This window comes from Mandrillus leucophaeus, unplaced genomic scaffold (genome assembly GCF_000951045.1).
Source record: "Mandrillus leucophaeus isolate KB7577 unplaced genomic scaffold, Mleu.le_1.0 Scaffold454, whole genome shotgun sequence".
Taxonomy (NCBI): Eukaryota; Metazoa; Chordata; class Mammalia; order Primates; family Cercopithecidae; genus Mandrillus; species Mandrillus leucophaeus.
This window is the reverse complement of record NW_012104854.1, coordinates 2,965,556-2,989,987: the sequence shown is the minus strand read 5'-3', so window position 1 is coordinate 2,989,987 and position 24,432 is coordinate 2,965,556. Positions and strand designations below refer to the sequence as shown.

General features: G+C 35.9%; 1 protein-coding gene across 1 annotated transcript in view; it reads left to right on the top strand.

The window, feature by feature from the left end:
• The window catches only part of LINGO2 (leucine rich repeat and Ig domain containing 2), a 519,406-nt gene that overhangs the window by 342,168 nt on the left and 152,806 nt on the right, over positions 1-24,432 (top strand). The gene's annotated exons all lie outside the window — the stretch shown is intronic.

Here is a 24,432-nt window from a genome sequence, read left to right as displayed (position 1 = left end):
GCACTCAGCAGGGCTGCTCTCAGTTTTTTTAGATGTAACTAACCTGAAAAATAGCTTCAGGCATGACTGAACAGACCACTGCCTCCTAGAAGCCAGGCCTTTTTGAGATTTACTGATAGTGGCGGGAAAAACTCTTAGTGAAACTGACCATTAGTGAGAAATAACCCACTTTTTTTTTCTTAGACACATAAGAGTCCTTACATGTTGGAACTGGGTTGATACTTCTCTCACCTCTGTCCCTTGACTTTTCATCTGTGTAGGGGAAGGTCTTGCTTTGTGAAACTTCAATCTTGTACATACTTGATGTATAGTCATTGAAAATAAGCATGAATGCATTAGTCTATGTAAATTCTTTAAGAGTGGTTATTATAACACAGTTTATATGCTTGTTAATATTAGCATTTTTAAGGTTTTATATGACGTTCTTAAAGAAGGCCTAAGGACATGAGTTCCACTACAAAAGGAAGTGGAATAAAATTCATGATTAGTTTAATGAGTCACTGAAAAATGCCTGCTTTTCAAAGCAAGGCTATAATTCTTTAATCAAAGACTGGAGGCAATGAATGAAAATTACTTTATCTCACTAAATCACTTATCTTGGATTCAAATATGAAAAGTGGCCTCACCAAAAAAAAGATGCATCAATTCTGCATTTGATGAGCTGGGTAAAATTAAAACTTTTAATTCCCAGCTTTGTCATCGACTGGTTGTCTTATAAAGCATCTTTCTTTGCCTCCCATATACCATACATGTAGACAAAGCACATTTTATAGTTTCAGCTATTTCTCTTACTAGAAATAGGTTGAAGTAAAAGCAAAAGAAAAATATCAGAGTCCAGGGAGAATTACTGAACAGTGTTTTAGGTAAATTGAAAATTGTTTTGCCTTTAATCTTTGGGGGAGTCTGATAGTGCAGACCAGAGTCTTGAGATAGACGGAGCTAAGATCAAACCTTGGCCCAAACCTTGGCCACTGATTACTTTTAAGTGTCAAGGTGATCTTTAGCAAATGTGTTAACTTTTCTGAGGCAGATTTTTTTAAATCTATAAAATAGGAATGATATCTACCTTCCAGAGTTTTTATAAGAACAAACTTGATAATGCATGTAGAGCATTTAGCAGCAAAGAATTTGGCACTCAGTTGCTTATGGCAGCTATGTATCTTAGAGGAATTTTATTCTATTTCCTGAAAATGTATAACTCATGGAACAAACAAAAATATTCTCACATAAAGTTTTATGTGCTGAGCTTGGGAAATTCTTCCTCTTACCTCATAGAACCAAAGATATACCAAAATCTATTTTTAAATAATGGGAAAATATCTATTTTTTATTGTAAAAAGTTTGGTTGTATCTATATTTAAGTGATCAAAATCTTCAAAGGTAATATGCCTATCATTATAAAAATCTAGCTTTTCATTTATTATAAGAATAAATCAGACTTTAGAAAAAATATTTTCTATCAAATACATATTTACTTTTTCATGTTAAAGAATTCCAGTAAGAAAATCAATAAAAATATATAATATATATATGAAATCATTACAAGGTTCATGCTTCCAGGAAATTTTTAGAACTATGACCCACTTGAATCCAATATTCTAGGCCCTAAATATGAGTGTGAAGGACACGAGAACAATAAACTAGCTTGTCAGATTAATTTCCTAGGCCTGGCTTTACTTAAATTTCTCTAGAGCAGGGTTGTTGTAGAGGTGTTCAGGATTGCTTTAACTGTCAAGCATTCTTGCTGCACAGAATTAAGTCTTAAAAATAAATTAAATTAATATGTATTTAATTAGATATTACAACTGACATTCAACTTGTATACAATCATTTTACATTGTGTTAAATGTATATATTTGTCAGGGTTCTCTAGAGAAAACCAATTTTTGTGTGTGTGTGTGTGTGTGAGTGACAGAGAGGGAATTTCTATACATCTATGAATATATAAAAATATTTATCATAAGGAATTGGCTCATCCTGTGAAGGATGTCCCAAGATCTGCAGTTGGCAAGCTAGAGACCCAGGACAGCCAGTAGTATAGTGCCAGATCAAGTCTGAAAACCTACGAAACAGGAGAGATGATGGCATAAGTTCCAGTCCGAGTCCAAGTCTGAAGGCAGGAGAAGACCAGTGTCCCAACCTCCAAAACCGTTAGGCAGAAAAAAATCAAATTCTCTCTTACTCAGCCTTTTTGTTCATTCAGGACTTCAGCAGATGGAATGAGGCCCACCCACATTGGGGAGAGCAATCTGCTTTACTCAACTCTACCAGTTCAAAAGTTAATCTCATCCAGAAACACCCTCATGAACACACCCAGAATAATGCTTAACCACATGTTTATCTGAGAACTCCATGGCCCAGTCCAGCTGACACACAAAATTTACCATCACAGTACATTATGATGGGATATGGTATATTCTAATGTGATATAGAGAGGAAAATCTGGACATAAGAAAGTCTAACATTGATGAAGGTTTTTAGAAAGCACTGGAGGAGTTCTCTCTAAAGCTTACCCTAGCCAGATCATGTTGATGTTCATCACCATAAAAAAAAAAAGAAAAATTGCTGATTAGAATGAGAACACAGAAAAGTGACCCTGAAATGCTGAGCATCCATGCTAGGCAGAACTAGCAAATCCATAAGTCTTAACTGGACAAAAAGTAGAATGATTCTCAGTCTAGCTTGATCAGTGATACACAGATTTGTGTTCTATCAGATGACGACTGAAGACCCTGTGTGGGAGTCTGGATAGTGTCCTGTACAGGGCCTGAGTAGAGCCGCTGAGAGCTGCATCGGCATGCAGGAAGGGAATGCCTTTTTCTGATTTATGCAATATCTCCCTCTGGGCTAGCAACAGCCTTGATTATCAACTAGTATTATCATACACCACCACCACTACCACCATTAGCCTCACAGTAACTTTGTAAAAATCCTATAATTAATTATGTGATTATTAGCTTGATAAATCAAGGAATACAAAGACTTCAAGTTGGTTAAATGTTCTTAGTGGAGTCTGTCAGACTCTACAAAGTGAATTACTAGATATAACTAGGACATTAGAATAGAAGAAACCTTAGAAATAATTTATTTCACCTTCCTCTAGTCATCAGACTTTATCACTGCTGACTGTGCTAGATAGATGCTGGACTATACAGACCTCTGTTCATAGGGAGCTTATATTGCAGTGAAGGGAGAAAAATAATATCTCATTAAACAATATAAATAATGAGATAGTTGTGTATGAGATAAGGGCTGTGAAGGAAATAAACAGGATAATGGAAGAGAAAATCACTGGTAAATACTTTACAAGCCAGGGAGAGAGTAGAGGGAAGGCATTTATGACAATATATTCAGACTCAGCTGCAGGAAGTTCTGGGGACTGTTTGAGCTTGAAGGGGAATAGCAATGTAAATAAAAGATCAACATGGCTGAGTGAGGGATCAGCAAGACTTGAAATTTGTAAAGGAGTGGGAGTAATATAGAACAGACCATGAGACAAGGTTTGACTTTCATTTTAGAAATCATCAGAGGCCATTGAAAGGTTTAAAGAATGAAAATGATATGGGAGGACTTTCTTTTTCTGTTTTGAATTTCATTATTGAGTAGATACTAGACCAACAGGGTTTGAAAATAAAACAATAGATGGTTTTGTTTTGTTAATTTTTCTTATTTCTGTTGTCTGAGTCAATTTCCATGTTTTCTTATCATGTCTGTTCTCCCAAGTGTTCCTTTTAATCTTGCCTTCTTTACTCATTTTATTTTCTCTTCTATCTCTTTCTTGAATTCTAGTAGCTTGTATTTCATCTCTTCTTTCTTTCATTTCATCTTCTTTCATGCAAACATCTCTTCCTTGAGTTCTTGTATTTCCTCTTTAGGGTCTTCTTTCATAGCAATCACTTCATGTATTTATTTAAGCCTATGATAAAATGTTTGGTTACAATTTTTATATGCTCACTGTGATTTTTTCTTGAGATTGTTTTTTATTCATTCATATGATAGCAATACCTTCTTCACAGAGTACAACCATGCTATGTCTGCTACTGTTTTGTTACTCAGGGTTGAATGTAGAAGATTTTACTGGAACAGGTATTTATTTGAAAGAGGTTCCTAGTGTGGGTTTATGCAGTCTTCTAGGCTTTGCAGCTCAAGTGTCTCTTTTAGTCTTCTCGGATTTAGATTATTCTCTTCCTGTATAGAGCCTCCGAGCTTATCTGTGTAGTCAGCTATCTTTAAGATATCCAGTAGTTTCTGCTGCCAGCCCCGCATGCCACATTCCCTATTTCTTCACTGCCATTGTCATAAACAGAAACGGCTCTGTTGTCCAAGGCAATATTTATTTCAAATCATTGTAGGACTTGTTTCCACTGGCATTGTCTTTAATCTGACAAGGCTATTAGACTCATCACCTTGGCAACTGCTCTCTGATGGCAGCATTCTCGGAACTCAGCCATGTTTACTACATCTCCAGCATCAGCTTTAACTTTCACATTTCAGGGGATTCCTTGCTCTTAGAGAATGTATCTGTGTTGTGCTCTCCGGAATCGGCTACCTCTGGGTCTTCCATGCACTTACCAGCCAGTGCCCTCCCTTCCTCCCAGGTGGCTCTGCCCCGATCTTGGCGGCATTTGGTGGCACTAACTTATCATTAGAGTTACAGCTTCTTTCTGTCTCCTAATGTTTCTGCACATTGAAGTTTGGCAATTTTTGACATTTTATACATGTTTGTTTGTTGGTCGGTTTGTTTTCCTAATGCTTAATGGTTTCTAAGAGGAATAGTGAGTTGTTTTTAGGTAAACAATAACCATATAAAAGAACTACAACCATGTTCATATTGATTTCTTTCTCTCTCTTTCTCTATATTTTTAATGATCACTGTGACTGCTAAGTGAAAAATGTGTTGTTCGGGGACAAGAATATATATAAGCAGAAGAATTTGGAGCAACTTCAGTAGTCCATGCTACAATGATTGTGGCCAAGATTGTAGTATGGCAGAAGAGATAAGTCAATGTGTTTGAGATATATTTCAGAGGTAGAGTGGATAGGAATTGGTGAATTGGGAGTTGTATATAAGGGAGAAAAAGCAATTCAGGAAGGGTCCTATATGTTTAGATTTGGAGAATAGGGTTGATGATGGTATTATTTATTGAGAGTTCTTTTTGGACATATGTTAGATATTGGATAATATTATAAGACATCTGTAAGGAAATGCCAAATCTGGACTGAAGATATAAATTTGGGCATTAGTAAATTATAGATGGCATTTAAAACATGGAATTTGAGGAAATCAGATTTGGAGAGAGTTTAATGAAAATAAAGATCCCAAGACCAAATCTTAAAGGACACAACATTTACAATAAGAGAAATTAAGGAGCCAGGAAAGGAAATTGAAGAGGGGTGACATTGAGGTAGACAGAATGCCTCATCTCACTTAAAAGAAATCTGAGTTCTATGAACCCTGCCTCCAAGCTGCCCATTAGTGCTTTCTGAGCCTGTCTCTCAACACATTGCTCTTCATCTCAGTGATTTAAGATAATACTTCAAAATTTCACTCTTAATGTGAAAGTTTGCCCAGTGAGTAATATTTTAATAGTATCAATTGAATCTTAAATACCATCTGTATATCATTAACTTTAACTTTATATCTCTAGTCCAGACTTTTTTGCTGAGCTCATATATCATCCTTCTAATTGACAGCTCTACGTGAATATCTAATAGGAGCCCAAACATATATGTTCATAATTATGAACATAAAGCAGACATTTATGAAATTATATTTTCTGATGACAACTATAGTAATAGATCACCCAAAACTTTTATTATGTAAATAATCATAATTGTATAATATGTAATATATTATTCATGTATTTGGTACTTATTTAATAATATATTCAGGAAAATACATTCTTGTTTGTTATTTTATCTTCTTAATCTTTCAAAGTTTAATCTTTGAAAGATTAAAGTTCTTAATCTTTCAAAGTTTACTTGTGAATAGGACAAAGTTTACTTGTGAATAGGATCTCAGCTTTCTTCAGCAATTTTGTTCAAAATAGTCCTGTTCTTAAGAAATGTCAGCTGCTTTGTGGTTTGATATAATGAAGCAAAAGCTTTTTCTGCCTTCCTGTATTTTTGTGACATTTAACTTGCTTATTCTTAGGGTATTTATGTTAAAAATGTATGGGCTGAAAGCCTTACCAACAACTCACTGAGTTTTCTTCATGAATGTGGAAATTACCTTTTGATGAAAAGGGGGGTCTGCTCACAATGATGTGATGTCTCAGCTTAGGCCACAGTGACTGCTGTCACTATTCGCATAAGTGCCCACTGAAAACAAACAGGTCAAGGTCAGCTTTGTTTTCCCCTTGGAAAGTGTAGCATCTAAAGAAAGAGCATAAAATGCTCTGGGACCTTAATAACACAAAGTATGTTCCACTTTGTGGAACAACAGATTAAAACTCAGTCTTTTCATTGAAACAACATATAAAAACCAGAAGCAGCTGTAGTTTTATTACATTTGAACCTGATTTATTAAAATGATGGCCTGTGACAGAAAGAGGTAAAAATATATAAAGCAGTTACTAGATTTTTTTAGCTCAAAATTTTTACCTGTTCAAACTATGCAACCTCAGGAAATCTAAATAACTGGCCATGGACCTAAAAGCTGTCTAATTGAAGTACCTGCAATGGTTATAATTCTGACAGCTATAACTCCTGGTATCTGCCCTCTTGCCTTGGAAAGTCTCTTTAAGTCATGTTTTCGATGGGCAGATGCAATTGGGTTGGGAGAAATCACATTAAGCTACATAAAAGGTTTTTATCTAGACATTATCCTATTTTATCTTTCAATAGCTCTACACATGGGTATAACTCAATTTATATATTTATAGCCCATATACTTATACAAAACAATTAGAGGCAGCTTTCAATAATTTAGTCAATATAATAAAATAGAAAGAAAAGTCAGGGTCAGTAGAAACATAGATGACATAGAATATAATATGGAAAAGATTATATAGTACATAAGCAAGCTTTACATATCTATGAGTTTACTAAAACTAGTTACTAAAATTAGGCTGCATATTTAGCTTTGAACTTTTTGGCACAAGTATAATTATACTACTTTTACAAAGAAAGAGATTGAAGTTCAGAGAAATTACTTAATCCACCCAAGGGCATAGTTGGAGAGTGGTAGAGTTGAGATCTGATCTTGAATGTCAAGCCTTGATCCCCCAAATCTATGTTGCTTCTACCACAATGTGCTGAGCAGTTTTCATTCTTTCTTTTTAAGTCAGGTTTCACCCTAGACATATCTTTCCTTCTGTACTGAACGTTATTCTTTCAAAATGTAAATTTCCCTGAAATCACCTTAGAGGTGTGATGCATTGACAAATTTTGTTACCTTTAATTTGTTCCAGCTGAAGAACTCAAGCCCCTGAATGGTGGGTCAGCAACCTTTTATTATTGGAGGTTGTGAATGAGAATGTTTTAAGGGCTTCTACCCAGAAGCATCTGATTATTATGGGAATGCAGCCAAATTGCATGAAACTATTATAGAAAAATTACCAGCTAAACTCTATTATTTAGGTTTCTATAATCTATCTGCAATTTACTTTTCCAGCCTTAGATCCTTCTTCTTCCCTCCATTATATTCAATTCATGAAATATTTATTAAGCGTGTATTTATTATGCTAGGCATTTTGGAGAGATAAAAAAGATGAGTGAGATACATTTTTTACTGTTAAAAGAGATTAAGTTTATTGCCAGTGATAAGCCAAGTGCAAACATAAAGTGGAATGAGTTAAGTGACATAAAAGAAATAGAAAATGCAGTTGAGATTTTAAGGAAGAAGGAGTTCATTTGATTAACAAGACCCCAAAGATCTGTATGACTCAGGGGGATACTTTTTCTAGGCCTTGAATGGTGTTGGCAGTATACAAAATACATGACATTTCTACCACTGCTCCCAAAGTCGTACCTGGTTTGACATCACTAATCACTCATGGCTTTCTTTTTTTTTTTTTTTTTTGAAGATGAATTGATTTTGGAATTTTTCCCTCATATCACTCTCAAGAAACCTTGCCAGTTTATCAGAGTTGAAAGCAGAGAAAAAACTTATTTTTAAAAAACCTTCATTTTGAGGAGATACGGGAAAGGAGGCTGGGAGCATGGTAGAAGTTAAGGAAGAAACATCAGTAAAGGCAGAGATGGGAAGGCATATACATTGTTGGGAAATCCAAAGTTTCCCAGTTTGTCTATCATATAGGCTATATATTTGGAGAGAGAAAACTGAAACAAATACAGATGTGAGGCCCTATTTTGAAGGGCCTCAAATGCATGCATGGGAACATATATACATAAACTTCCTTCCGTAGCCAAACTGTACTACTTCTCAGAATCTAGTCTTTTTCCATTTCTGCACATTTGGCCCAGAATATCTGATAATAAGAACAGTGTCCTACTCTTCTCTATTATCTCAAACTCTAGCCATCCTAGCCCCAAGATCACTCTCTGGCCCTCTGACTTCCATACAATAACACTATTATTATATTTGTTAATGACTTTTATGATGTGTTTTCTGATAACATTGGTTATATATTTACATGTAGGTGTCCTGTTTCTCCAGCTATATTGTAAACTCCTTGACATAGGAGCAATGTCCTATTTCTACAGGTGTTTCTAACACAGATTAAATGATTGTCAGTGGTAAAATGGTGAGAGATTCACAAAAACTTGACTTAAATTTAAATTGGGAAGAAAAGGAACTTAAAGTTTAGCAGTCTGGCACTGTCTCCCAACATAGCTCTGTCCCTGTGAATGTTTAAATACCTTATACAGTCTCATAGCTAGAGGGAGAGTTGAATATCAGACTTATCAGTGGCTGACCTTTTTGAATCCAAAACTAATACAGTCATAGCAGAACAAATACAATTGAATCAGAAAATAAGCAGCAAGTTTCAAAAATCTGATGAAGTGTATTAAGGTCTATTTTAGAGGGTCTAGAGTTCAAACCAGTGGTTAAAATGAAAGCACAACTCTAAATCTAGAAAAGTCCTCTATTGCACATGAGAATCAATGTCAGAATTGACAAAATCCCCAAGAGTTTACCTGAAGATCAATAACTATATTCATGAGACGCTGAAACGTATGAAGTAGTCTGAAGAGGTTACTCTGTGGCTTCTTGAATTTTAGAGGAAAAAAGTCAACTAAAATAGAAGTTACTGGAACATAAGTTGTTATACCACAAAGATTCACATGTTCTGGCTCAAAACACAGATCTTAGTTATTTCTCATTCTATAAAAAGAAAAACATATTTTTTTCTATGCATGTTTCTTTATTTTCCAAGTGTTCTACTATGAATGTTTTCACTTTCTTAAGCCAAAAATAAACTTAATATTTAAAAAAAGCTTATGACTAGGTTGTTTTCAAATCACCAGCAATATGTCTATACCAAATTTCTGTACATTTGAGCAATGAAATTTTCAAATTTACAATTGGACCACTAATAAAAACTAACTTGGATTTTTTGAAGATTTGCTCCCCCACTTACTGCCTTAGTTCAAGCAATTGATGAGTTTTAGCTACTTACTTACAGGGAGATAGGTCAAGTGAGGTGGGAAGTCAGGGAAGTAATCCTAGGTCCATTTACCTGGGCAGGACCCAGTCTGAGGACCGAAGAGGTATGACTGGATAGGCTGTTTCTTTGATGAGATTTCCAGGCTGGCCAAGAGTTTATACTTAGGAATCTCTTTTTGGGTGAAGAATACCCAAATGCCATGCTAGATAAATGAGTCAGGGCCTCAGCTTCTCAGGAGCTATAGGAGTACACAGTTACACAATGAAACAAGAGCCAAACATGGGTGTATCAGTCAGGATTCTCCAGAGGGATAGAACTAATAGGATATATGTACATACAAAAAGGAGTTTATTAAGGAGAATTGACTCCCACAATTACAAGGTGAAGTCCCATGATAGGCTGCCTGCAAGCTGAGGAGCAAGGAAGCCAGTGCTAGATCAGCCCAAGTCCCAAAGCCTCAAAAGTAGGGAAGTTGACAGTGCAGACTTCGTTCTATGGTCAAAGGCCTAAGAGCCTCTGGCAAACTACTGGTGTAAGTCCAAGACTCCAAAAGCCGAAGAACTTGGAGTCTGATGTTTGAGGCCAGGAAGCATAGACCATGGGAGAAAGATGAAGGCCAGAAGGCTCAGCAAGTTAGCTTATTCTACCTTCTGCCTGCTTTTCCTAGCTGCACTGGCTGCCAACTGGATGGTGCCCACCCAGATTGAGGGTGGGTCTGCCTCTCCCAGTCCACTGACTCAAATGTTAATCTCCTCTAGCAACACCCTCACATACACAGTCAGAAACAATACTTTGCATCCTTCGATCCAATCAAATTGACACTTAATATTAACCATCACAATGGGGAACAAAGGCAGCTCTGTTATCTGTTTTGTGTTACCAGGGTTGGACCTCACCAGAGCATTATCAGCACTGGTTCAGCCCCAGGTCAGAACAGTAGAAAGGTTGAGTCCAACAGACCAGTGGTCAGCTTTGGAGCAGCACTGAGGGAGAATGCATTGCAGTTAAATTCAATTTAACTGCAACCCTTATCCAACTTTAGCTGAGACTTTAGAAATATTTTCTCCTTAAATTATGCCCAGACTTAGAACCATGTGCTATCATGAGTGGGAAATTAAGAGGAACAGAGGCAGGGGGAATTAGATGGGGCTGGTATTTTTCATCTATAAATATAAGAGGAAATCTAAGATGTTTGGTTTATTTGTACCTGTTTGGCCTTTTCATGACAATTTTTAATCTGGGAATGATGATTTTCATAATGACAATTAGGGCTATATCTAGTTATGTTTTCCTCACCCAGGGGAAGCTCCAGTTATGGTGGAAAGAACCCTGATTGAGGAGTCAGGAAACAATGGTTCTGGTACTTATTCTATGGCTCACAAGCTGGATTCTTTGTACAATTCACTTTTCCTTTCTGGATCTTTCTTCTTCTGTGAAATAAAGAGATTGAGCTAGATAGATGATATCTATGGGTATATTTTTAATTTACCATCCTGTGACTCCATTAAGCAAGCCTGACTTTTAACCAGAGCTTTCCAGAACAGGTACCTATGCCCTAACTAATTGATGCTACATGTGGATATTTGGAACAGAAAAATATCTGCTTTGATTTTTTAAATAGAGACAATTAATGTAAAGTCTGCATGACTGAATTTCCTCTCTTGTATTTTGAAGAATTTACATTTTCTTCATATAAGCAGAGACAAGAGATAAAGTAAGTTTCTAAAGTCAGAGTTTGTAAGTGGCAAGCCCCTGACTCAAACCCAGGTCTTTCTGACATCAAACTCTACATTGAATCAGAAAAATCATAGCAAAAATGGCATCAAAAGTGAAGATGCCAGTTTTATTTTCCTACCTGGGAATTGCTATTGATAACAGTGAAGAATATGTGAAGAGTCTACCATAGAGAGGACATTTCCACTGTAGAGAGGACATTTCCACCATACAGAGGACATTTCCACCATAGAGAGGACGTTTCCACCATAGAGAGGACATTTCCACCACAGAGAGGACATTTTGCCACTTGTTAGGCTTGCATTCCCTGTTCATAGGTGCCTTGTCTGATTCCATGGGAAGCATCCTCTATTCAGCAATCCCATATTTGTGACACTCCAAGAAGGATGCACTTGCTTGTTTACTGTCTACATCTACTTCTCAAGGAAAGTTCTTTAGGGTAGTACAGGTTTTTCAAATTAAGCATTACAGTTTTGAGTTATAAAAGTAGAATTCTTGTCACAGCTACTTGTATCAGTTGACCAGATTCAAATGTCAGTGACAAGAAAGTCCAGGCAATGTGGCTCAGGAATGTGGCCACATGGTTTTGATCTTAGATCTACAACTTTATAGCAGCTAAGTATACCTCACTTTCTTCACCTGTGAAACAATGATAAAAAATTGTGTCTACCTCACAGGGTTGAAGTACTCAATGCATTTTGGCTTGAAATAACAAAAACCCTTAAAATTGCTGTTTTCTATTGACACATCCCAAATACCTATTTGATTCAGCCAAATGTCTCCTTGCCAAATTAATAATTAAGAAAGTATGAATAACCAGGGAAGTCAGCACCATGCAATAAAAATAGCCTGGGTCTGGGAGTCGTGTTTCAGTTATCTATTGTTTTATTACAAATCTCTCCAAATTGTAGTAGCTTAGAATAAGAATAATAATGTGCATTATTTGCCCATAATTTGGCAGTTTGGGCAGGGTTTAATGGAAATGCTCATCTCTGCTTCATGCAGTATTGGGAGGGCATCTTGACTGAGGCTGATGTAGTCTCTCATCCTCCAGGACCTGCCTCTCTTCAACCGTATAGTTGTACTTTACATGTGGCTGTCTTCCAAGAGTGAAAGCAAACACTCCAAGACCCCGAAGGCATGAGCATCAAAATCCTGGACATCATTTATACTACATTCTATTCACCAAACCAGTCATAAAGCCATACCAGATTCAAGTGAAAGGACATACATCTCTACTTCTAGATGAAAGGTGTGGCAAGTGCAGAGAAGGAAGAAATTGCCAGGGGCTATCTTGTCGACAGGCAGAACTGAGTTCCAGCGAAATTTCATCTACCTAATACCTAAGGGACTTCTGTGAATCTCAATTTTCTCATCTTTAAAATAGTTCATTTTAAGATTGTGTGTACTCATATAAATGATGCATGTAATGTGTCTAACAAAATTCTTTATTTATTAAAAATGCTGGGTACATATTTATTTCCTTTTCTTTCTCTGTAATGCTTTTATGAAGAACAAATTGAAGTAAGGTTAGAGAGTATTGTTTCTCTGAAGGAGAATAATATCCTTCTGCTCACTGCTGTGCATCCCCAGTTGAAGAGCTATTAACCACATAAACAAATGTAACATCTGAAAATAGGGGTGCCATGGCCTGGGACTTTTGATTTGTCATGTATTTAAAGTTGATATTTGTTTACTGTGTCTCTGGCTTGTTAATGCATATTTCAAGTCTCCACCAATGGAGAGTCATAAGCCTCTAATTGTATGATGGCCTGTTTCTTTGAGGGACCCCTAGGGTGCCCCAAAGGGAACTTCATCTTTGCATAATGGCCTGTAGTTTAAGTCATGCCATCTCAAACATGTCAGTCACATTTGGGAATGTCATGCAGCAGCTTTCACAAGGATGTGGTCTGAAAGGAACAGAAACATCACTGCATTTAGGGAGATTCACTACAAGATGATAGAACCTCATCTACAACTCTCTGTTATCTAATGCATTATGTTGGTCTCAGTGGTCAGTTAGGATGTCTTTTTTTTCGCCTTCCACTTAAAGCCATTATCTTTGACTAGTCTTCTAAATGAACCTTCGATAAATACCCTTGCAGATGGAATTATTCAGTTCTTATTCTAGGTTTTTGTAGTAGCCAAAGCCCATAAAATACAATTATCTGGAGCTTTAACCCTTTAGATATGAAATTTTACTATAAGCCACATCATGAAAATACAGCACAGAATATATCACATTCTTTGACTATAAAAATTATGTTGAGGAATTAATATCACAGACTACTTTAGAGAAGGCAAATTCCATGGCCTTTTATCAAAATTTTTCTTTTTAACATGACAGAGCTGCTTAGTATTTAAGGCCTTTCATTTAAATCAGCCTTGTTAAGATTAATTTGAATGATTTGAATTTGAGATCCTATTGGTATGGAGTATAACAGGTGCAGTTTGGTTGTTACTCAATTTTCACCAGAGAGTGTTTATCACAAACGATGGGATAAATGTGCTGGCAATTAGAGACATTTGGGAAATGTAAAAACTGAACCTCTGGAATTGGATTTGAAAGTAGCTGTTCCGTTCTTAGTGACTGATCAGCCTTAGACAATATTATAGTATTTCATTAATGTCACCAGTTAGTTTCATGGGCTCAGCTCACACTTTGGCTCCCACAGAAAAGAAGGTCACTCAATTATTCTTCCCTGTACTTATTTCCCCTGAGCTCTGGTCTTGGAAATCTAAGTGCGCCTTAATGATCTGGAACTGAAACCTCTCCTATTCCAAGGATGAGACTCCAAGAAAGCCCTGCAGTCTACAGCATGTGTTCATAAGGTTGGGTCTAATTTGGCTGCAGAGAAATACTAGGAGAATCATAACAGTCTAGCTTCAGCATTTGGGTAGAGAATTCTACCGTACTCTGTCCAGAGTGCCACTAAAATATTCCATAAATTAATGTGCTAAAAGAAGTTTTTATATATGCTGCATATACGCAGTTTTGTTTTTAGTATCCTCTGAAACAAATATACTTGTAAATATAGACTGCTGAAATAAATAGATGTACTTAGATCAACAGTGATCTTTAATTACAGAAGAAACTACGTGTCTTTTATGTCTCTTTGTTATGCTGCTTGGGCTTCTGAAAGGTCTTAAGAAATTTATAGCCGCAGCTTCCCTCTGGTACTGAGAAGCTTTAGCCAAATAGCCAATGCACACACATTTTTCTTCTTCCTCCTCCTATCCCCAGTGTTTTGCTGAAGAATATATACCTCTTGACTTTGTGTTTTCTGGCTCCAGAGTTCTGAATGTCCTACCAGAAGCACAATTCCTTTTGACATCAAGAGATTTGAAATGGCATATAGGACACTGCTGACTGCCAACCTTCTTTTTATATGAGTATCTGTCTCATTCTATGTGTTTAGTGTGAATAATACACAGCCTGCTCTTTTATGGCACATGTCATTATCTTCTAAACAGTCTTCCCTTATATTATTACTGGTAATATTTATTTTTGTTCACTAGAGATTTACTTGATTCAATGAAAGGCCACAGCAAGAATCATTGAAGAAAAGACGTGAGCTTTCCTTTTCTTCCTGTTTTTCTTTTCCTGTATTTATTCCATCTCTTCCCAACAGCTAGTCTATGTCCCAGAACATTACTAATGAATGCTAGCAGCTGCCTTGATGGTGATCCCATTTCTCAGGAAACCAATGGGGAATTTCTGATGAGCGCAGTATTTTAATATTTCACTGGGAAAAATAAGTTGATCTCTGTTTACTCAGAGGTAAATAAAAAATTGTATGTGCATGTGAAACTATTCAAAAAAACAAAAAACAAGATAAATATAGTTTGTCTCTGAGGTATTTTGCTGTCTTTTAATAAGAGTGTGCAGATGGTATAATATGCATCATTATAAATGTGGTATGTCTGTGATTGAGGAAAAACTTCCTTTCTTTTTACCTGTTTGATTTTGAAATTGCCAGTGGAAAACAATTGAAGTGTAATCTTCTGTTCTTGTAAAGAGAAGTAGTTTAGTCCTCCCAAAGTCTTATCTTAGATGTTGTTCCTGAATTTAAGTGCATGATTTTAACACGTTAACTTCAAACATTCTTCTTAACGAAATATGGTAGAATCAGATTTCTTGAATCCAGATGGGATTCAAACTCTAAATTGTGACCAGGGTTAATGACTGCCAAGTCATATGGTATCCTCCAGATTACCACCAAGCAAATGCTTCAATGAATAGACCAATTGTCTTTAAAGCCACTCCTTGAGAGAATCCACAGTAATATGCCAGTTTTAAATGACATCTCCATTGTTGTGGGAGTTGTGTTTTCTATTCCCAAATATAGGCTGAAAAAAGTCCTATAACATTGTTGTGCTTTTTCCATATAAGAATTAAATATTTTTTAAACGTCCATGTTGGAGAATCAAAGGTTACCTGTCCCTTTTTTATAGAAGGGTTCACATTTTGTTTAATTTTAGTCAGAAAGCCAATTACAAAAGCATTTTTGAATGCCAGATATGTTCCAGAAGCAATATTCGGTGCCACGAGGACTACATAGACCAGTGTCTCTTGACTGAAGGCAGATTCCTATCTAGAAAAGGTGTCCTTCATTCCTGAGAGTGCAGCCTTGAGAAGGACACACTTAGAACTGAGAGAAAAGGAAAGAAACAGGAAGACATTGCTGACCAAGCAGATGAACAGACTCAGTGCTGGAATCAAATCCAGATTGCTCTTACCGTTTCACATAGCCAAGTAAATCTAAGTATATAGCCTATTTTTGAGGTTCTTCCGTCTTCATATTTTATTAATTAAATAGATTTCCTTTTTGAAAACTGACTATGATTTTAGGAGATCCTCAAAACTAGAAGAAATGTTATCATTCTTAGTTTTGTTTTTTTTAAATCCTGGGAAATATGAAGTGGCCCCTTTTCTCCATTCAGCATTATTCAATCCTCTCAGATATTTGGTTCAACTTTGATCTCAGACAAAAGATAGATAAGCACAAGAATGAGAAGAAAATGTTGACACATAACTCAGTATTTTTCAAATGCTGAGAATTTGGTCCAAAGATAGAAAATCAACAAATAAGAACATAAAAGAAATAGAAAAGAGATTATTTAAGTATCATAAATATATTTTGACAAATTGGACATTTGTAATCCTAGCACAATAAATGAGTCAACAGTAGGCATGTTGTCTGCAGTAGGCGTCACCCAATTTGTCAGCACATTTTAGAGCAGTAAATAATTACAATAATTAAAAATGTAAAACTCTCAAAATTCTCTCAATGTAATTGGACTCTTATATGAAGTGAATTAAAAAACATAACTTGTGGTTCTTTTGACACTATGATGGTGGCTTGGAAATGGAAAAGACAAAGAAAAGTCTAAGTCAGCATCATCCTGGGATAGCTTGCTTTTAATTCCCAGGAAGAAATCCAGAAGGAGGAATGATTTTTACAACTTTCATACTGAAACCCACAGAGCTACTCTTCTGTGACATGGTGGGGAAAAGTAAGGGTTTAAGAAACAAACATCTGGGTTCTAATTCCATTTGGACCTGTGTGATTCTGGACAGGTTAGCAAAACTTTCTGATTCTCTATTTTCTTATAGACAAAACAGTGCTGATAGTTATCCTGTAACATGTGAGTTTCAATAAGATTTTGCATTTATCTGGAATGTAGTGAAGCCCTAAGCACTTGTTATGTTCTTTCTTCTAATCCCTGTGTTTATATGCATAGCCCTATTTCACTATGAATTGTTAAAACATTTAAATAATATGTATTTTAATTATACTTTAAGTTCTAGGGTACATGTGCATAACGTGCAGGTTTGTTACATATGTATACATGTGCCATGTTGGTGTGCTAGTGTGCTGCTGATAATAACATCATATAGCTTGAGTCTGTCTTTCCTGAAAATTATTTGTAATGGCTTTTGATACTAGTAATCTATTCCCAAACTGGACACTGAGAAAGTATACACTACTGAATGTTTTGTTTTAAGCTTTCTTATATACTGTCTCAAAACAGTTGAACACATTAAAATTAGGAGATTAAGTAAAAAGTAGTATCATGCACTAGTTTTGTGAAGACCGGGAATTAAGTCCTCTCCCAGCTCTGATTTTTCCACATAAGTCAATTCATCTTTTATCTTATTTTCTCCCATATATAAAATAGAGATGGTGGCATTTATTTTTGGCAATGCTATGAAATTTTCAATGCTTAGGAATTTAAAAGAGCATTAAACATTGCATTTTTGCAAGATATTTATTTTTAATAGCACCAAGCTTGAATATATAATTCATCAGTTTTGAAGTCTTCATGCTTATTTTCACTGATTCATATTCTGGTGGAGTAATGACAAGAAATTGGATTTTTTAAGTGTGCAGTTTTTCTTTTTTCACCGGTCTTTAGAAGAGCTTTTTTCCTTAAGTAAAACAATCTTTCCAAAGATATAGTTCATAAATCTTTGGGTATTTCTCTGAGGAATGTTCTTGTAAGGGACACATTTTAGACTCTATTGTCCTATTGTCTTTTATGGCTCTCTGCCAAGAGACCCGACTGATTTCATTTAGATTGCCTATCTATTGGCTGCAGTAGCTCCAAGCACAAAAAGGACTAGGTCCTTTTGTTTTCCTGAAGGTTCCATAGGAGTGCTACCAAGTCCAACAGCAAGTAAGAAAAAAGAATGCAGAAGGAAGTAAGGATAATCAAAGATAAAGAATTTAAATTTGAAGGAGATAAAATTCCTGTGTAACAATAGAGCAAGAACAAAAACCCTCAAAGAACATAGATTATTCCTACATTGCATAGATAAAGTAAAACCACCAAAGGCCTTTACCAATATTTAAAAATGATTTTTAGTTTAGTTACAGAAAAGCAGATTTGCCGAGGAATCTGTGTCGTTAGTGTAAAAAAAAAAAAACCTCCGCACTGAGAAACAGCATGTACACAATTGCTGCCTGGCATTGTTTCACCACTTTTATTTCTCCTTTATTCTTATATCTTTCTAGTTTGTTTTATGGTATTTTTCTGCCACAAATTTACGATCTATACATAATTGTGTCCTGGAGACCCAAAAATCTTCTATCAGTGTATCTAAAATATAATTTTGAGGGAAATCTAACCCCCAAAATTCTCAAGTTCAAGCAGATAGATTTTAATTAAATCAATATATAACAGATATTTTTGTGTATGATAAGGATTTGTGTTTTGTTTTGTTTTGTTTTTAAATCCAGGCAGTTTTCTTACTTCCCCCCTCCCCCCCTCCATTTCACTTAAAGCATCACTGTCGTGAACTATTAAACAATATCAAAAAAGGTACATAAAGCTCCGGTCTGGGCAAGAAGAATCTTGTAAATTAAAACAGTAACTTTTCCTCATAAGCTGGCTTGAGTTGTCAGAAGGATAAGTATGTGTTGCTTCAACTGGAATTTAACAAGGAAGTACACTCATTCTTCATTTTTTTTTCCATTTTACATGAAGAAATTCTGTGAATAATAATTACCATATTGCTGCATCAAGTAAAAATCAAACTGCTATTTGGTAGTTCATTTGAAAGCAGTGGGGTGAAGAAACGGAGGAGGGTACTTGTAGATCTACTAAAATTGTGGGTCCCAGGAAAGGACCCTTTAACACTGAATATTTCCAACCAATGCAGTGTTACCAAGTTTCTTCCCTTTCTGTATAGCCTGTTTTCTTTGGCATTCAGCCACTAGAAATTAAGACCCAGTTTCCCTGGCAACAATAAAGGTGCACAAGTCCTCACAAGAGCTCCTTCATTCAGATTGTTAGTTATACAAATAAAGTTCCACAAAGAGATTGCCTCAGAATAAAAGAATAAGAGAAAGACCATCCCCATCTATTGTGACAGGCGTTAAGGTATTATTCACAGTACCTCCAATTGGACAATGTGTTTTTGTGATGAACTGAATTACCTTAGATTGGTTTTCCACATCTTTTTGTGTCTGGGATAGCAGCCGAGGCTTTTATAGTCTATTTAGTTTCCTCCTCAGTTCCATTAGCATCAATCCTATTTCTTTCCAGTTTGTTTTAGAGGAAATTTACTTGTTAAGTTGATGTATTACCTTTTAAAGAGCTGTTCCCAATTGAAATTTAAGTATAGCTCAGAGCTTTCAAAATTAAGGTGCATTTTTTATTCTATCTTTTCTCTATCTTCTCCACAATATGTATGTTGGGAATAAAGAAACTCTAGTATTTTAATCTATGGTCTGACCTGTGAAATAAATTGATTGTGATTGGATTATTTCAAATTTGACTTGAAATCTTGAAGGGTGTTTGTGTGCTTATTTTTCATAGTGCATTTACCTATACTTCTAAGGTGAGGGTAACACAGGAGATTGATTTTAAATTTTACTAGAGACAGATTAATTAAAAGCTTAATAAAATATATCAATCAATTCCTCTATAATATTTGCCAAAAGAGGGCCAGACTTCATGTCAATAGACCTCTAAAATTATAAATCTGGAGAGGGGAGTAACTTACATCTTCTTAGATCTTCTTAGAATTATATATCAGGCAAAGGTTTGAGAAAATTAATAAGAGCTGTTAGTCATTGAATGTTTACTTTTTGCCAGCCACAATGATAAAAGCTTTACTTAGATGCCTGAATCAACATATCTCCATGAATTATGTATTATTATTATTGTACCCATTTTAAAGGTAAAGAAATCAAGACTAAGATTATATTAACCTGCCCAGGAATATATGTTTGTTAAGTAGTAAAGCTGTAATTCAATTCCATGCAGTCTGGCTCTAGACCCCATGCTTTTAACTACTTCATTACAGCTTAAAATCATACTTTGCTGGAGAACATGGTGAAACCCTGTCTCTACTAAAATACAAAAATTAGCCGGGCATGGTGGCGGGCGGCCGTAATCCCAGCTGCTCGGGAGGCTGAGGCAGAATTGCTTGAACCCAGGAACCGGAGGTTGCAGTGAGCCAAGATCATGCCAGAGAGTGAGACTCCATGGTCTCCATCTCAAAAAAAAAAAAAAAAAAAAAGTCATATTTTGAAGCGATTTTCCAGTCAAGAGATGAGATATTTTTTAGTGAACCCATCCAAATTCCTTCCAGTTTTTCTATAGTAATTATACCAGCTAATGGTCTTTGCTGATGGATGCAGAGCATCTAATATGAACCAACTTGCATGGAGTTTGAACCCCTAACGTTAGACTTTTCAACATGGGCCTCTAATTCCCTGCGCTATCAGCACAAGACAACATTTTATCCAGACAATTACAATTGCTAGTGCATACACATAGGAATTCCGATATTAGTATGGGTAGACCAACTGAGAATAAATTGAAAACTTTTATTTTATCCTGTGGAATGTTTTCAAGTAACATTTTTTCGCATTCATTCCACAGGAATGCAGTACATTCAACCCTAAGAATTCTATTTGTTTAGTCAATAAATTCTTGCTAAGTTCATAATGTGCACAAAGCTTTACCCTTATAGATATACGAAGATAGCCCAGACATGGTGCTGACCCTCAAAGAGTTGTGCTTCTAAGTGGCAAGGAATACAAGCGGACTAGAAACACAGTGGAAACAAGGACATCTAGATGCTACATCTATGCTACTGACTACTGGAGTGAGCTTATGTTATAGTTATTGGATCTCAGTTTTCTCATCCATAAACTCAGGGTTCCTGACCCTTTGATCTTCAAAACCTTCTGATTCTAGTTTCTAGGATTCTAGTGTATTCTAGGTTGGGAGCCCTCACAAGGTAATTGGGTTTGTTGTTTACTGACCTACATGCTAAAATACTTTGAGCCACCTATGATGCCTTTTCAAGACTCAGATTTTGCTGGAATTTATTCATACTGTGCACTTCCATTATTAGAGTCTAAGAGAAGTAGTGAGCCTCTTTTTTAAAAACACTATGTTTTTTTTTACTTAACTGCCAAAGGTAAAATGTTTTAACCAAAATTATATTTAACGCAGGCTGGCAATGATCCAGGGTCCACGGGTAAATTATACAATTAATTTCAAAGTCCTATGATAAATATGTAGCATCAACTTCTATGTAAGATGTCAGAAGAGGGCTCTTTTGCTATTAAAGCCCCAGACTTCTTTGTTGCATTATTCATGGCAAGGATCATTTTCTATCTTGCAGGATATTTATTGTCTATGTGTATTTTGTTCTTTACTAGATGTAGACTTCATATACTAGTAAGATAATATGTATTAGCAAATCTCCAAAACAGCAAAAATAATTGGCACTTGTCAAGCATAAGTTAATTTTACAGTAATATTGAATGTACATATAATTGTATGTGAATGTTGCAATTATAATTTATTCCTATTTTGTTACTTTTGTGAAGATCACATATTAGTTACTACTCTCCTAAAAATCACACTGAACTATCTTCTCATAATGCCCACTGTCAAGCTTTCTCATTCCTTATATCCATGGATTTTCTACTTGCCACTACAAAATTAGATAGCTTACTGAATAAGTTACTGCACTGTTAGAAGCACTGCCTTCTCCTTATTAAACTAATAGTGTACTTATTAGCTAATGTTGATGAAAACATGGCATTATTTTTGAAAATCTGTAGATGACTTGATATTTGGTATTACATGGCTTATTAGAAGTAAGTTCAAATCAATCTAAATAATACCTGCTATTCATTTAGAGGTAAGACAGGCAGTATTTTCCTCTCAGTTCTCCATACTCAATTCACACACTCCTGCATTCTCTGGACTCCACTTTTAATTTTAATTTTAATTTTAATTTCTGGAGTACATGTGCAGGATGTGTAGGTTTGTTACATAGGTAAACATGTGCCATGGTGGTTTGCTGCACCTATCAACCCATTGCCTAGGTATTAAGCCCAGCATGCATTAGCTATTCTTCCTAATACTCTCGCTCCCCCTACCCCACTCCCTAACAGGCCCCATTGTGTGTTGTTCCCCTCCCTATGTCCATGTGTTCTTATTGTTCAGCTCCCACTTATAAGTAAGACACTTACACTGTCTTCCACAATGGTTGAATTAATTTACATTCCTATCTCTGGACTCTTTTACACTTCATGCCTTTATTCTTGCTGCCCCCATTCTTGTGCTATTAAGTCTGGTCTTTTTAATAAATATTTATTCTATCATCTAAGATGTGGTTTGAATATCACCTTCATATATCATGACTTCCCCAGAAGAAATGCATCACTCTCCCCCATGTGACTCTAAAAGCCCTTGTACATCTCTGTGGCAGCATTCTTTCCTGTTTTTAATAAGGGAAGATAACTACACTTCATTGATCAATTAATATGGGTGAAGCCCTTTGCATTACATTTATTATACTAAAATTATCTTTTCCCAATCTCCCCTTCCCTGATAGATTTTAAGATTCTCGCAGAAGTGGGGAGCACATTTTTGTTGAAGGGATGAATAATTAGAAGAATGATTACTCTGAACTAGCCACATTCACTTGGATTATTCCCTTCCTAAAACATGATTATAAGTAAACAAAACAGTTGGGCAGAGTTAAAAGTTTCCTAGAGCCATTTATTTCTGTGCAATTCCAGTAAACTCACATAGGAGAAACACATGATGTCAGCCTCTTGGTTTTCTTTTTTTTTTTTTTTAATTTTTATTTTACTTTAATTTCCGGGATACATGTGCAGAATGTGCAGGTTTATTACATAGGTATACATGTGTCATAGTGGTTTGCTGGACCTATCAACCCATTATCTAGGGTTTAGGCCCCACATGTGTTAAGTATTTCTCCTAATGCTATCCCTCCTGCAGCCCCCCACCCCACGAATAGACCTGGGTGTGTGATGTTCCCCTCCCTGTGTCCATGTGTTCTCATTATTCGACTCCCACATATGAGTGAGAACATGTGATGTTTGGTTTTCTCTTCTTGTGTTAGTTTGCTGAGAATGATGGCTTCCAGCTTCATCCATGTCCCGGCAAAAGACATGAACTCATTGTTTTTTATGTCTCCATAGTATTCCATGGTGTATATGTGCCACATTTTCTTTATCCAGTCTATCATTGATGGGCACTTGGGTTGGTTCCAAGTCTTCGCTATTGTAAATAGTGCTGCAGTAAACATACATGTGCATGTGCCTTTATAGTAGAATGATTTATAATCCTTTGGGTATATACCCAGTAATGGGATTGCTGAGTCAAATGGTATTTCTGGTTCTAGATCCTTGAAGAATCACCATACTGTGTTCCAAAATGGTAGAACTAATTTACACTCCCACTAGCAGTTTAAAAACATTCCTATTTCTCCACAGCCTTGCCAGCATCTGCTGTTTCCTGAGTTTTTAATAATCATCATTCTGACTGGTATGAAATGGTATCTCATTGTGGTTTTGATCTGCATTTCTCTGATGGCCAATGGTGATGAGCTTTTTTTCATATGTTTGTTGGCTGCATAAATGTCTTCTTTTGAGAAGGGTCCGTTCATATACTTAGCCCACTGTTTGATGGGTTGTTTGTTTTCTTGCAAATTTGTTTAAGTTCTTTGTAGATTCTGGCTATTAGACCTTTGTCAGATAGCTAGATTGCAAAACTTTTCTCCCATTCTGTAGGTTGCCTGTTCACTCTGATGCTAGTTTTCTTTTGGTAGGCAGAAGCTCTTTGGTTTAATTCGATCCCATTTGTCAATTTTGGCTTTTGTTGCCATTGCTTTTGGTGTTTTAGTCCTGAAGTCTTTGCCCATGCCTATGTCCTGAATGGTATTGCCTAGGTTTTCTTCTAGAGTTTTTATGGTTTGGAGTTTTACATTTAAGTCTTTAATCATCTTGAGTTAAATTTTATATAAGGTGTAAGGAAGGGGTCCAGTTTCAGTTTTCTGCATATGGCTAGTCAGTTTTCCCGGCACCATTTGTTAAATAGGGAAATTTTCCCCATTGCTTGTTTTTGTCAAGTTTGTTGAAGATCAGATTATTATAGATGTGTGTTGTTATTTCTGAGGTCTCTATTCTGTTCCATTGGCCTAGATATCTGTTTTGGTACCATGCTGTTTTCGTTACTGTATTCTTGTAGTATAGTTTGGAATCAGGTAGCATGATGCCTCCAGTTTAGTTCTTTTTGCTTAGAATTGGCTTGGCTACATGGGCTCTGTTTTGGTTCCATATGA